At 35.0% G+C, this 15,366-nt stretch overlaps 1 long non-coding RNA gene across 1 annotated transcript; it reads right to left on the reverse strand.

Annotated features, from left to right (window-relative positions):
• Window positions 1-7,773: 7,773 nt before the first annotated feature.
• On the reverse strand, window positions 7,774-9,427 carry LOC141608432 (uncharacterized). Its single transcript, XR_012526997.1, has 3 exons — window positions 9,238-9,427; window positions 8,519-8,778; window positions 7,774-8,094 (listed from the first exon to the last, which is right to left on the reverse strand). It is a non-coding gene; the product is annotated as an uncharacterized LOC141608432 (long non-coding RNA).
• Between the last annotated feature and the right edge of the window lie 5,939 nt (window positions 9,428-15,366).

A 15,366-nucleotide genomic window follows, 5' to 3' on the forward strand; every position in this document is an offset into this window, starting at 1 on the left:
AATTAAACACAAAACAGTAAAAGACATTGCAAAATAAACTGTCTTATTACAACAATAAAGGTTCGGTTCGGTTCGGTTCGTCAAAATAACAGAAGTCTAGTGTTTTGCATATTGTTTAGCATCCTAGAACAAAAACACAGGAAAATTAGATAGAGTGGAAATTTGAATTTCCAATTAAGGTTAATATGTTAATTAATTAGGAAACATGTCAATTTGGGGTTTTCTTGATATTGTATTTTGGATAAACTTCAAGCGGTTTTTAGGTCAAATCTGTGGTTTATTTTCATGAGATTTGGGTTCCTCTTTACTCTAAAGAACTCGGGATTTGGATAGGATTGAATAAACATCATGGTTTGATCGTTTAGTTTGATGGTGATGTTTGTGGGTTGATGGGGAAGGCTGTAAAGTGACGACTGTAAGGGTTGATAACTCTTTTTGTCAATTCTTTCTTAAAGTTGGACAAAGATTGGTTGTTGGTGATCGTCGGCATGGCTGGAGTCGGGTGGTTGTCGCTCTGGACGGAGTCGGTGGTCGCCGGAGATGTAGCCGGCCTCATGCAGTTGACGCGGTGGGAGTCCGCTGGTGCGATTGGCTACCGGTTCTAAAGGTTAGTATAGGGCAGGCGGTGGTTGGCGTCGACTGGGGGTGAGGGAGTGGGCAGGCATTGGTTGACGTTGGTAGGAGCAGGGGAAGGTGTTGTCGTTGGAGGGAAGGGGCGCGGGGAAGTGGTGGTTGGCTGGAGGAAGAGGAGTAGTTGGGGATGGGGAATTTTTTTACAGGAATCTATTTTTTTGTTTTTTTTTGTCTCTCTAGATTGGGTGGAAAATGAGGAGTCCAGCTCCACTCCAGTACCTTACAAGGACTGTAGGTCTAATACCCTTATAATCTAGAGACACGTGGGTGAAGGAAAAAAACAATGGCTGAGATTGCTTTTCCTATTTCTGCACATTTATTCATCTTCCCCATTAGAGCAAGTCCAATGGTTTGTCTGCCTTAGGGACTTGCTTGCAATTTTAAGAAATTGCAAGCTAGTGGCTAGACCATTGGACAACTCCATATAGGATAACTTAAACTAAGCAACTAGCTTTATTAAAAGCTAGTAGCTTAATTGACCCTACCACTAAAATAAAACCAATAGAAATTAATTGATTTATTAAAATTTGAGTCAAGCTAGTTAAAATGTAAGCTAAACCATTGAAATAAATTTGTAGCCTAAAATTAAATTAGCTTAAAAAGTGATATGGCAATAGTAAGCTAGTTGCAACTAGCTTACCATTGGACTTGCTCTTATTCCCCTATTATTTTTTTTAGCTTCCATGTCCACAGTCAACCTTAATCCATGGTCCATCCTCAACATCCCTCTTACCAAACACCAAAAAAAAAAAAAAAGAAAGAAAAACAAAATCAATGTCATCTCTCTTATTAAATCTCGTCATTTGGCGCGTGCTTAAATAAGAATGGATGGCTATGCTTCTTCTACCTCCCCTCTTTTCTATTTTTAATTAAAAAGTTAGCTTTTACTTTGATGGCCAATTAACTTAACTCGTCTGTCATGCTAATTTGCTTGGTCGACAACTTTTATGCCGGCTACAACCTTAGTTATTTAGGCCCACCCCCATTTTTGTTTGCATGTTGCTACTTTTCATCTCTTTTTTCCATGACGGTCCGGTAGAGGAAGACGATCCGGGATAGGAAGACGGTCGATGAATGTGGCATGGATCTCAGGGGATGGGTATTTGTAGGGTGGAAAGGTGTATTGGTGTAAGTATGGGATGAGGCCGATGAGCCATTATTTTGTGATGCTTGATCAAGTCTTCAATGGTGATGTCGGTAATGATGGAGTATTGTTTGTCTTTTAAGTATATGCTGGGTGGAGTCAAATGGCTCACATTTCTAACAGTTCATCTCAGCCATTTATTTCGCCTTTTCACACGTGTCATTTGATTAGGTAAGGTACTGGACCCTCCAGTTAATTTAGCTACTGGAAAGGATCCAGACGCGAAAATGAGGGGGTTAAATTTGGAATAAGGCGGAAAAAAGCACGGGATTTAGCAACTTCCTTTTACCTATTTGACTTGTATGTTTACCTGAGATTATAGGTCACAAATTTACCGAGTTCATTATTGGAAGAGAGTTAAAAGCAGTGTTTATTATGGGATAAAACAAAGTCGGGATTATTATGAGAAGGTCACTCGTAGTTGGGATTATTCTTGTCAATTTGGTGGGATTTTGGTCGAACAAAATGTTGTTGATTGTGTTGGTATAGTTGGAGAGGAGATTGCAAAATGTTGTTTTTTTGTAATTAAATTTGTTAACTTAATCGGAATTCACAAGCGTATATGTTATAATAAGAAGAAACTTGATTTGGATTGTATTATAGTAGAGTACAAATGGATAATAAGAGAAAATGAGAAGATGAAGATGAAGATGATGTGCAATTCAAAGAAATAAAGTTATCAATTGAAAAATGGAACGAGCTGCGTATCATGAACCAAAAGCCCGGTAAGTTTTCCAAGTATTTTAGAAATTGTTAACGGTATGGATATTTTAACATTTGTTCAAGTATTTAAAAGTTGTTCGTGTTATGGATATAGCCTTTGTTAACATTGTGTTATCGATATTTATTTTTGTTTTTTTCCTAGATCGTAAAAGACGTGATTTAAGTATTGACCGGGCAACAAGAGTTCTATGCAAACTGACGGAGCTTACGAAAGAAGGAAAAGAGGGTTTAATGTCAGAACTTGAAAATGTCGATAGGTAAGTTCTTAATGGAGGCGGTCGAAGCTTTATGTAAAGCTCAGGCAGACATTGAGACAATTGTTGAGGTAAGGTAGTATTGTATTTGTTTATTTTATTATTTTGCAATTTTAACCTCTTCAATGTGGTAGGTGTCATTTGCGTACATAGCACATACAGTAATATAATTTACATCAAATAACCAGAAGACACATGTACCATACTTTCTAAGTTTCTAGCCAATTTATGGGCAAGACTAACGAGAGCAAGAGCCTAGCCTACTATGAACAAACGCATATTTCTTTAATTCATATTTCGTTTTTATACCCATATAATATTTGTCTTCTCACGATAAATAATGATCAATCTCTACAGGTTTGTTCTTTGCTTCACCGTCAATACCCAAGTTTCTCCAAAATGCTTAAATGAGATTTGATGAGAAGGTTTAATCCACAAGAAATGGACAAAGGTTTAGAGGCGAAAGAGAAGGGTCAGAAACTATCACTGATGCTAGAGTTGCTTTTCGTTGGCATTTTGGAAGATCATACCATCTTCAAAGACATTCTTAAGGATGGCGTCACACTTGGACATGATAGGGAAACTGACTTATGCCTCCTGCTCACATTTGCTATCCAAGGAAGAGTTTTTTTAGGGCTTTCGTATGTCGACAAATCTACAGAGGAGGTAAATCTTTTGTTCTTTTAACCTAACTCCTTGTCTTATATTATCGTTATATGACTCAGAAAGACAATATTCATCTATTTTAATAGTTCTTCAAGGAGTTTCGAGTTGCTAGTGATCTCAAAAAAGAATACATGGCGATCCTTAATCAGTCGTACGATTCTTTGTCAAAAAAAATTGAAAACCGAGCGTGATGTAAGTAATTTCTTTTTTCTTTTGGCAATTGTAAACTTATATTCCTATCCGTAAGAAGTAATGCTCAATGTTTTTGTTTTAAGGCCTTTGCATCTTGCGCGGAAATGCAACAGTCGTCGTCTGATGAGTCATTTAAGAGTCTTTCTTCGTAAGTACATAGCTTATTCTTTATTTTAGTTAAGCTTGTTTGTTGTGCCCAACTATATATCACTCTCATCAATGTGTATTGATCCATACCATGTTAGCCGAGGCCTAGATATGAAACCTTAGATATGAAACCTACTAGTGCACGACGTTCGAGGGTGCTTACACAATCTAAGGTGTGTTAGAATATTAGTAATATTATTGCTTTCGATAATCAACGATGATACAAGGCTTGAGTATATATACACAAACAGGTTCCATATCATATTTTTTATTTACTACGTAGGAAACTAAATGTCTTCATATAATAACAATATCACACGATATTATACTAGAACATTCTAACAGTATGTAAATGTTTTTGCAGCAAATATCCCATGTTCCTTCCTACTATATATTCAGTCAAACAAATTGTCACATTTTCCATACCGCAGTTACGACGGTCTTACTAAAGAATTTGCATAGAAAAATATACGAAAAAATGAGTACATGAGAAATAAAAATAAGAATGTTGATAAACTAAAGAAATAAAAAAATGTTAGAAAAACAGGATTAAGTTTACTTTTTGGAGAAAACGGTTTTGTTGACTTCAGCAAAAAAAAAATTACGTCAAAATTATAGTCGGGAGGTTAACATCAAAAATTTGATTGTTTTGGCCAAAATAATGTTTTTCTCGCAAAAATTTGTAAATCATGTAACATTTTTCTAATTAAATAGTATTAAAGGTAAATTTTGAAAGAAAAAAAAAATAAACTTAAAAGGATTCAAAGCGCTAATTACATCAACAAAGTTAACTTTCAATTTCGGTAGCACATCAAAAGAACTCTATGGTTAAGCGTGCTCAGGTGAGAGTAGTGTTGGGATAGGTGACCTCCTGGGAAGCCTCTCCGATGCGCACGGATGATTGGTGAAAACATGTTAACGTTCAAATGAATCAAGTTAACTAGCGAAACAAGTACCTAGATTGTCACGGTTCTATATATGATAAAATTTCCATTGTGAAAAAAAAAACAAATTATTTTATGTTTTGTTTATTTAATTTTCATATATATTGTTTGCCACGGGAATTATTTTTTGGCCACGGGAAATATTTTTGGCTACGGGAGTTATTAGCCACGAGAGAATCTGTGGCCAAAAATTCAATAATAGCCACGTTCTTGTTTTTCCCATGGCTATCTATTTGCCACGGCCACTTGCGTCACGGTAGGTATTCCCGTGGCAAAATGATTTAGCCACGGAAATTTAGCACTTGCGCCACGAATTTAGTCGTGGCCCAAGTGCTCATTTGTAGTAGTGCCATTTAACGTTTGTTCATAATTTCATCGCTGAGCCCGAGAAAGAACTTCAGTCACCAAGTTTGGACTTGACGAAACTCCATGATTTGATGCCAAATCTTAGAAGGATTATGCCTGGGCTTAGTTTTAGTAGGGTGGGAGACTTCTTATGTCGCCAATGGGCTTCTCATGGTTGTAAGCAGGCGGTGTATAATCCGTACGATTATTTTTCTTGCATCATCAAGTTGTTCAATAGATTTAATCTTTTCAAGACCATGACGGATATTGGTTATCCTATTCATCCTCTTCAATGGAATTTCGAGCAAGCATTAATCTTGAGGACAATGCTACAACGTAAATGGGGGGCGTCTCCGACTCTCAGCTGCATGCGTAGTCCGTCTTCCCGGTGTCTATATGAGGTCAGGTTGTTCCTGGATCCTTCACTGAGTCCGATAAATTTCACCATTCATCAATGCTCACCATATGAAGGCTGCACTGGTTGTGATTTGATATTGTTTTAGAGTAATGTTAGATTGATTACCACTGTCAGGTTGAGTGATAGGTAGGGACTAAGGGTTAGTTGCACAGATTCAACTTAAGTCGTGCTAGAAGTATATAAAAAGGATTCAGTCAATCCCAAGAAGTGATTTTTGAATTGACTAGTTGTTCTTCCGCGCGCATCCCATTTCTGTCTTTTCAAAAAAATATTTAGCCTGACATGATCTGTATATAGTATTTAGTCACGTAACGTCTGTTTTACGTAAACTCTCAAAGGTAATAATTGTTAATAATGGCTACATATTTGTTTAGCGAAAACAAGATTAGATAATGACTAAGATGCCCGCTCGTTATCTAATTAGCGATAATTCAGGGTACATCTTATGTATAACACTCCAACATTACGGTATTTGACCCACATTATATATCAAACGTGTACAAATACACTGGGAATGTTTCTTTAATAAATAGTTTCATATTTGGCCAACACTTCAACCCCAACATTACAGTATACATACCCAATGTACTACTAAACGAAAGAGTAGTACTGGCTAAATGTTTCCCATTGACGGAGAAACGACTTTTTTGGTCACTCGTCATAACTCCAACTAAAGTATTGTCCCGACCTTGCATTTTGTGGTTACCTGTGACCTGGATAGAATCACATTAACTCGGGGAAGAGCAGATTCTATAGTCCACATAAAGACAAACTACTCCAGAAATTTAGCTGGAAGATAACCATAATTGAACAAAATTTGAATCTGAAGACACAAGTGCCTGTCTGCCTTTTCTCCATTTAGAACTTAGAACTGCACTCAGCTGGCTCAACACCATAACCCTAATTGACATGTGGTTAATGTTAAAACAATGTTTGAAACTATAAACAAATTTTGGAGAGAGGGATCAATGTTTAAACGATGTGAAAAAATACAAACTCCACGCTTTTAATCATAAAATAAAACCTTTATAGCAGGATCCTGCTCCTTGAGGTACTTCCTTGCCCCCAGTAATGGTATGTGCAGCTCCTATGCTAAAAGTATAAAAAAATGATGGCAATGAGGAGGAAGAAAGAGGGAAAAGGGATAGATTAATGAAGAAGTAAAGAAAGTTAACTAAAAAGGTTGTTAGTCCAAATCCACAATTTGTGACATTCAACACTTCATCACCTGTAAATTATACAGTTAGTAGAAGGCATGTCCTTCTTGCTACTAACAGTGGCGCTACCATTTTGCATATATTAACCATGCCTTGCTACTGACAAAGTGTCAATGGTAGTACCATCGTCCATGGCCAGGTATGTTTGCGAGCTTTCATGGTTTAGAATTGAATAAAGCTGATAATTGTATAGTAACATATCTCTGATCTCGATAGCTTTGTCTATACTCACTTCAAACGCATTGTAAAACTACCGCGAATTATTATTTCTTAAAGAGTGTCCACCTTTTCTTCCTACACTATTTTTACTACATCAGATGTCCTGATCATTTACTTCAACTGTTTCCCTCTCCAAATTCCAGTTCCCATGGTTTCGTAAAAGGGTGGGTCACGATGTACTCCACATCATCCCTCCTTTGCGGGGCTAACCATTGAACCTACCACGTCGTCTCTCAGATGATTCACCACCATTGTAGATACTAAACAGATACAAATAATCAAAAGGATATCCAATAATTTCCAAATTAGTACTACCCAGCAAACACTACAAAAAACACTTAACTTTACCAGAAAAATTACAAGAAATGACATACCCAGAACAAGGTCAGGTCTCTTCATTTGTAACACGACGAAGAAGTTACACTTTGCTGTGAGAAATTTGAACATGGGTTTAGTATATCCTTTATATCAATATGGGAGTTTCGATACTATTAAAAATGACAAGCAAGCGGAGTGTCGAGGACAATAGTGAGCTTTTCCAAGATGACTGTTACAACTACTGAGGTGACAGTAGGAACTGTTAAAAAATGGCTATGACAACAAGCCAACTAAATCTGGGCCCGTGATTATGCTGCCAGCGGTACAACTCTATTGAAAACAGCCTAACCTTCAGCAACGAAATCACCACCATCAAAATAACCTACCAGCATCTCAAAACCCCCTACTTCTGCCACTAACTTCGACATGAATACAATGAACAACACTCCCATCATCACCCAATATAAGATGAACCAATTCAACCACCCATCTTTCAAGCACCTATGGTAGATTGGTAAAGCAAAAATTATAGAATAAAACCGTCTTACAGCATGAGACGATTCTTTTATTGTTATTTAAATCGATTGTGAGTGTTGACGTAATGTAAAACGGTCTTAATCAAGAATTCATGGTACAAAAGAATGACTTATGGATCTAATTATCTATTTTACAAATTAGGTACCTGGACCTCAATTTATGCGAACAAAATTAAATTTGCTACACATAAAACCAACCCAAAGGGTAAGAAATTCGTGATTAGAAATACCTGATAGATAAGTTCCTAAGCTCAGCATCATCACCAATTTCCTTACCGTCAATCATCATTGATAAACATTGGTAAATGGATTAGCCAAATGCCAAAATCAGTCCCTGGCTGCTCAAGATAACATAATAGATATAATGAGGTTAGAAGATACACACTTGACATCAAGGTGCCAGTTTGAATCCATTAGAGCCAAAAAAAGAGAGACGAATTGATAGGAAACAGAAGAAAAGTCAACAAAAAAGTAGGATTTATAGCCTCATTACCAGCAACAGTAGTATATATGGAAAAACGATAATGGAAAAACGTAAACAAATTAACGCAATCAAGCGGCTGTATAACTCAGTATATCTCAGAAGACTAAAGGAGAATTTCAATTTGATTTTGAAGTTACCAATTTATTGTTGGGCGAATGTCAAATCCTAACCTCCTATGGTGTATAGAAGATGAATATAACTATGGGTGAAGTCTATTGTTAATAGAAATCAAAATTTATGATACCAAATTGATGCAATCAGGAATTAAGAAGACATACCATTGCATAAATCCGATTATCATCTACATCTCCCTCAATCTATAAATCGTTGTTGCTCCGTCTCTCTTTGTTTCTTCATCGCTCCTTTCTTATCCTTATCTCATCTTCATTCTCAAAATTGCTTCTCTATCTTTATCCCATCTACATTCTTATTCTTATCCTTATCTCATCCTCATTGAATTGCTTGATATGATTCTCTAAATTGCTTGATATTGATTAGTTATTCAATCTCAATCATCAATTATTGTAACCCTTTTAGCCTAATCAAACAAATAAGCCGGATAAGTAGGAAATAATAGCAAAAAATAAATGATCCAAAATGATGGAGGCCGAAGCCATAATTATTATAGTAATTAAAAAGCCCGAAAAAAAAACCGTAATTATTTTAGCTGCGGTTATACCGCGATGAAATTGCCAGTGTTCTGACCATCAACATGATGATAGTTGTTTAAGGGTCTATTAACCCCGACAGGAATTGCAGGAGTCTGCCTGGCTTCAACTGATTGGCTGGCAGGCTTTTTGGTTGAGACTGAAATACAAAGATCGAAATAGTAAACAAAAAACCCCAGGAAACAAAACTGAAAATGGAAATTGAGAAACCCAATCAAAACCCGCCAATCAAATTAGTAGTGTTAAGCACATCAATGATAATCAAGGTAAAACAAAACCTTAATTCCACCCAAAGTAGTAAAATAGAGAGAAATAGTATGACAAAATACCTGGTTATTTCCACCGCCATCATCAGAATCAGCAGCGTCACCCAAAACAAAATAAGCTAAAATCACAAAAGGAAAAAACATAAACCCAGATATAAAATCGCAAAACGAATTGAAACAAGAAAAAATAAACTGAGCAATAGGAGAAAATGAGAAATCCTGAAATATATTTGCAAAACTAAGTTTCGAAGAACATGTGCAATAGGAGCAAACATAATAATCCATAAATAACATTGCAACTAAAACTGAAAAAGGGGAAATGAGCTTAAGTAAATATGTGAATCTATGCCTAAGCTTAAAACCGATCATCCCTTGGGTGTGGTGTGACGTAAAGTACCAACAAGATCTAAAAGATCAACAATATGATAAAGAGAACCATTCACCAGTACCTACAATGCTATCTAACAAACAATATGCTGGTATTTGCTGCGATTTCTCTTGAGTGTACTTCTTTAAGAGAACCCAAAAAAGTGTAATTCTTCAATATTGACACCATATCCATCGACAATATACAATTTTCGATAAACCAAAACTAAATTCAAGTGATAAAGCAAAAAATTCAGCCTACCATTCACAAGAAGAATAAGCTAAACAGGAACTACCCCCAATACCCACAAAACTAATTTATCTAAAGAACCAAACCTCCAGATAAAAAAAATCAAACTCGAGCGTCTTAAAAACACAAAAATCCGTATGTGATGAATTGAGCATAACTCAGGTCATGGAACATAAACTAAGAAAGGAAAATACTTGTTTGACGTAGCGAATCGAGTACACAACACCTATATTTCCAGCCAGATGATATCAATATTTCATATCATCATGACTCAATCCTAGTTTCATTACTCAATCCTAGTCAAAATAGAAAGATTTTTCAAACCACCATGAACACCATATAAATACAGAACTTTATAGGGTGATAAAGCATAAGTTTCATTGGGAAAGATTGCAAACAGATATAAATCCCTAAAATTCAAAAAAGATTAACAATGAACACACAAAATTAATAGAGGATGGGGAGTGTTTTAAGAGCTACGGCCAGGTCAAGTAAAGGTAATAGTGTATCACTCTTCTAAAGCTGCTATGGCTCAAGCCATCAACCACTAACCCACTAAATTACCTTGCCAACATGCCGATAAAAAAGAACACACTAAAAAACAATGAATAAGTACAAACAATTAAGACACCCATCAATCTTAATAGAAGTAACACAAAGGCCACAACACCCGTGTTATCTATATGGCACACAAAGGAATTGTTAGGTACTCAGAATAACATCTGAAAAAAAATGATAGTGATGAGTTTCACTTATTCCTAAGGACCTAAGAGTGAGGGATGGTAAACATTTAATGTACATGGAGAAAAACTTATAATCATTCCTACTCCAATAGCTCATTTTAACTACTGCAAATTATGATTTTTACAGAAGAGGAGAATCAGGTTTGTCACTGGTGTATGGGAGAACCTCAATTATAACATATTCCACAGCATCAGGTTCATGTGAATGGCCTATCGCGGGAAAAATTGTAAGAAAAGGATAAGATCACGGGATTAAAATTGTAATGTTAAGAGACGTAAGGAGTGAAAGTTTGGGATTGAATATTAAACAGACGCCACGCATACTAACGACAAATTCACGAAAATGATAAGTCGGCTCTAATGGTTTCGACTTATGGTCATTGTACAATCTCTTCAACCTAAAAACTATTTAAGTTAAAGAGGTGTTTACTTCAAACCTGTCAATTAAGTTTTAGTAACCTATGTTCAATTACTTAAAACCTGTCAACTACACATTTTAATGCATAACCTTTCAGCATGTTAAGGACTAAAGAGTCAAAACTATTGGTAATTATTTCAAAACGAACAAAAAACATAGTCATTCAGCTGCGGTCATACCATGATGAAAATGCCAATGTTTTGACCATCAACACGATTGTAGTTGTTTATGGGTCTATTAACCCCGGCAGGAATAACATGAGTCTGCCTGACTTCAATTTATTGGCTAGTAGGCTTTTCGGTTGAGTCGGAGGACACATCTCTCACGGCAATTACAGAAGTATTGTTAGCAGCAGGCTTTGAAGTGGCGGCCTTTGAAGCTTCACCACTTCCAAACAGGTAGTCTAAGGAACTTTTGCCACCTCCACACCTCACACCACGCCTCGTGCGTAATGAACCCTACGAAAACACCATCTGTATATCTATCTCGGAATTGGAAATTATATGATTTCACAAGCAAGATAAGGTAAAGGTTAGCTGGCGGCAAAACACAAGATGTTTAGCTTGATGATGATCAGTAAAGAGAAAACGCAAGCAAAATAAAACAATATATCCACAAATCGAGTAAAATACCAAAACACAACAAATTAGCAAGTAATCTCGAAGTTCTACAAAGACCTAAAAACACAGCCTGTAACGCAAGCAAGTTATAACCAGTAAATAAAAAAGGGGAAATCAAAACACAACAAATCAGTAAATGAAAAAAGAGGAAATCAGCAAATGAAATCAATACCTAGGCTCTAGCGAGTTATAACCAGCCGCACGATAAAATTTCAGATCTAAAGCCTCTTTTAAGCTCGTGCCCAGGCTATGGGGAATCATCAATAGCCTTAAACTGAGCCAAATTCCAGAAATAACGGGAATCAAATTCGTAATGGAGCTGAAATCGAAACCCTATTTTTAAAAAAGCGAAGCAAAGAGGATCGAAGCCCTAATCATAACAAAGGCGAGCGATTTGCAGAATTGAAGCAAGAAAGAGAAAGAAAATGTTTTTGTTGGTGATGGTAACAGGAGGGCAAGGAGGAGAGCAAACAAATGGAAAGAAGAAAGTAAACAAATGGAAGGAGGATAGAGTTAAGCAAACAGATAGAAAGAGGAAAGAGAAAACACTGTTCAGCACACGATGTGCACGAGAGCACTGCTCTACTGTTCATCAATTTCCCAAGTTCACACATTTAGAGGGTTTTTAAATTAGATTCTTTGCACTTGGCATTGTTTTGCTTTGGGAAGTTGGAACTGTAAGGCCTTTTTCTTTTGAACTTAAAGCCACTTAATTTCAGTTCATTTCAAATCCTATAAGTTCAGTTCAAATCTTACAAGTTCAGTTTAGATCCTATAAGTTCAGTTCAGTTCAAATCCTATAAGTTCAGTTCAGATCCTATAAATTCAGTTCAGTTCAGATCCTATAAGTTCAGTTCAGATCCTATAAGTTCAGTTCAGAAAAATTCAGATCCTATAATTTTAGTTCCGAAAAACTATATATAAGGAGTATTATTTTTAAAGACCGATACAAAAACATTTGACATTAATTATTCGATACATACATTATTATTTTAAAAAAAAAATCACTCCTCTCATTAATAATTTCAGCGTCACAATAGATTTGGACATGTTTGATAAAAAGCGGAATAAGGCCATGTATTAGGTAAGAAACAACATAGTCAAAAATATTTGACGAGGCAATGGATCTGTTGTTGAGAGTGATAGTGAAGATGAAAGTGATGCGGATTATGATAATATGTAAATAGATGGTTAGAAAAAAAGATATAATATGTGATTTATTTGTTATCGTAATGTAATCGTAGTATAATGTATGAAAAAATCGATGCATAAAAAGCGGAAAAATGTTACTCCATCTTATTCATAATAACTCCCCCCTTTCAAAAGGTCACGCAAATTAAGGGGAGGGATATTTTATTGTAAAGCATTGTGGTGGTGTAAGGTAATTGGAGAGAAGAAGATATTATTGTGGGGTAAGATGGTTAAAATAAATATTGTTGTGGGGTAAGGTAATTAAAATAAGATAAAGTATGAGTATTGTTGTGGGGTAAGGTGATTAAAATATGTATAAAACTTTACTAAATAAGGAAATGGGGAGAGTTATATGAATTGAAAAGTCTATTGATCCAAAATACTCAAAAGGGGGGGGGGGATTGAGGATTTAAAACTTTTTAAAGTTTTTTCGATTATGCGAATGTAATTGATTATTTAAAGTTTATTGATTAAACTAAAACTAATCAACTAATGAAAGTAAACGAAATAAACGAAGCAAGCGAAAGAACGAAGAGACACACGGTTTTTGAAGTGGTTCAGTTTCACAAGTCGAAACCTACGTCCACTATTCTCGATTAATAAATTTAGTACCTTTCTACGGATTACAAATTTACTAACCCAACTCTTACATCTAACTCTAGCTGTAACTCAATGAGTACCGTTAAATACTCGAGTGACTAACTTACGCTAATAAGAAAGCACTAATGATTCTAACAAAGGTTCACGTTAATGAACAAGTTAAGAAATATTATCTTATAACGATAAAATAAGAACGAATGCACAAGTTTATAATTCACACGACCTTTTTCGAAAATAAACAAAACGGTTTTCTTGCTTTAAAACACGGTTTTTGTTTTGTGAAAATATATGAAAGTTATGCTCAAAGGTCTTACTTTCAATGTTGCAAAGTGTAGAGTATTTATAGTAAAGAAGGAAGCATGGCACTCGGTTTTCTCAAAACCCTAGAGGCCGAAATAATATGATATAGAAATAAAATCATATCTTATTATTTTAATCCATAAAATCTTAGGAAAAGATATAAGTTGTTAATAGATTTTCTTATCAAATATTCACTTAATATTCTTTCCTTAATATCCTAGATATGCCGAATGAATAAGGAAAAATCATAACAACTTTCCTTATTTTATTTAAGCAATCTCTCAGAAAGATATAGGATAAATATAAGATAATCTAATCAAATATATTTTCCTTAAACCCTAGATAGCCGAAATATAAGATATGTAAACAAATCATATCTTATTATTTCTTTCCTTAAAATCTTAGGAGATAATAAAGAATATTCCAAAAGATAGAATATAACTTATTCAATTATTATCTTTACCATAAATTCTAAGATTATGATAAGATTTTCCATAACAAAAATATCTTTATCATATATAACCATATCATACCAAATATAAAAGATATGTTAAGATAATTCTAGAGAATAAAATCTTAACAATAATCAAATTATATTATTGGGCTTACACGAGAACCACACGGCTCATAGGCCTTGTTTTTCGTGAAAACCCTAGCATGACACTAGGTTAGATTTAGGGTTTAAGAGTCTGCCTTATTAAAACCCTAATTAGTAATATGGCCCAACTCATAAGTTGACCCAACATAATTACTAATTATAAGTTTAAAATAAAATCACACTCTATACGAATATGGGCTTCCTCATTAAATAAATACTTTTTGCTAAAACATTTAAAAGAAACAAAAACATTTTTCAAAAACAATTTGAGAACATTTTAGTCGTGTATAATATAAACTTCACATCTCAATGTTATAGTAGAAGAGCTATAACATTGAGCTCTTTAACAAGTAATGTTATGGCTGTGAAGCTATAACTTTACCAATTTAAGAAGCACATTCTTAGGTTACCATTACGAGATAATCACCTACGCTATTCTAATCTTCGTTAGGAGATCTTGGAGTGTAGGCTACTTCATCATCCAAGCTTGATCAATCTTCAATTGAGCTTCATCTTCTCATGAATGCTTGAATAATTCTTTCACTATCTTGTAATATCTTGATCTGTGATTGAGGGCTTGATCATGATATAAACGCATCATACTTCCATCACAATTTCTTAGTGCTTGCGATTAGTAAGTCCAATCTAAAAGACTAAATAACCAATTACGCGCAACGAGTATATAGAATATAAAGCACTCTTGACATCATCAAAACATAAACATATATCCTATATGGTTCAAAAAATTCCCCCTTTTTGATGATGACAAGTCTCCTAAAATTTGTGACTAAGTATATAGTTCCTCCTCAATATAATACCGTCATCTTTATAGATAAAGATCAACGCAAGATCAAACAATTATATACAAAGTATAGCATCTAAGGACCTTAAGAGATTAAAGGTCTTGATAAGGAGCAAGCTTAGACAAACACTTAATCATGGTTATTTCTTCCCCCTCTTGACATCATCGAAAAGACGAGAACAGACATAAAACGACTAGAATGATATCAACCGAGGCAAGAAATATTAATCAAAGCACATATTATAGCATAAGAACGATTTCAACATAAGCAAGCTCTAAATATAAAGTGTGTAATACAAACCAA

This window comes from Silene latifolia, chromosome 10 (genome assembly GCF_048544455.1).
Source record: "Silene latifolia isolate original U9 population chromosome 10, ASM4854445v1, whole genome shotgun sequence".
In the NCBI taxonomy this organism is placed as follows: domain Eukaryota; kingdom Viridiplantae; phylum Streptophyta; class Magnoliopsida; order Caryophyllales; family Caryophyllaceae; genus Silene; species Silene latifolia.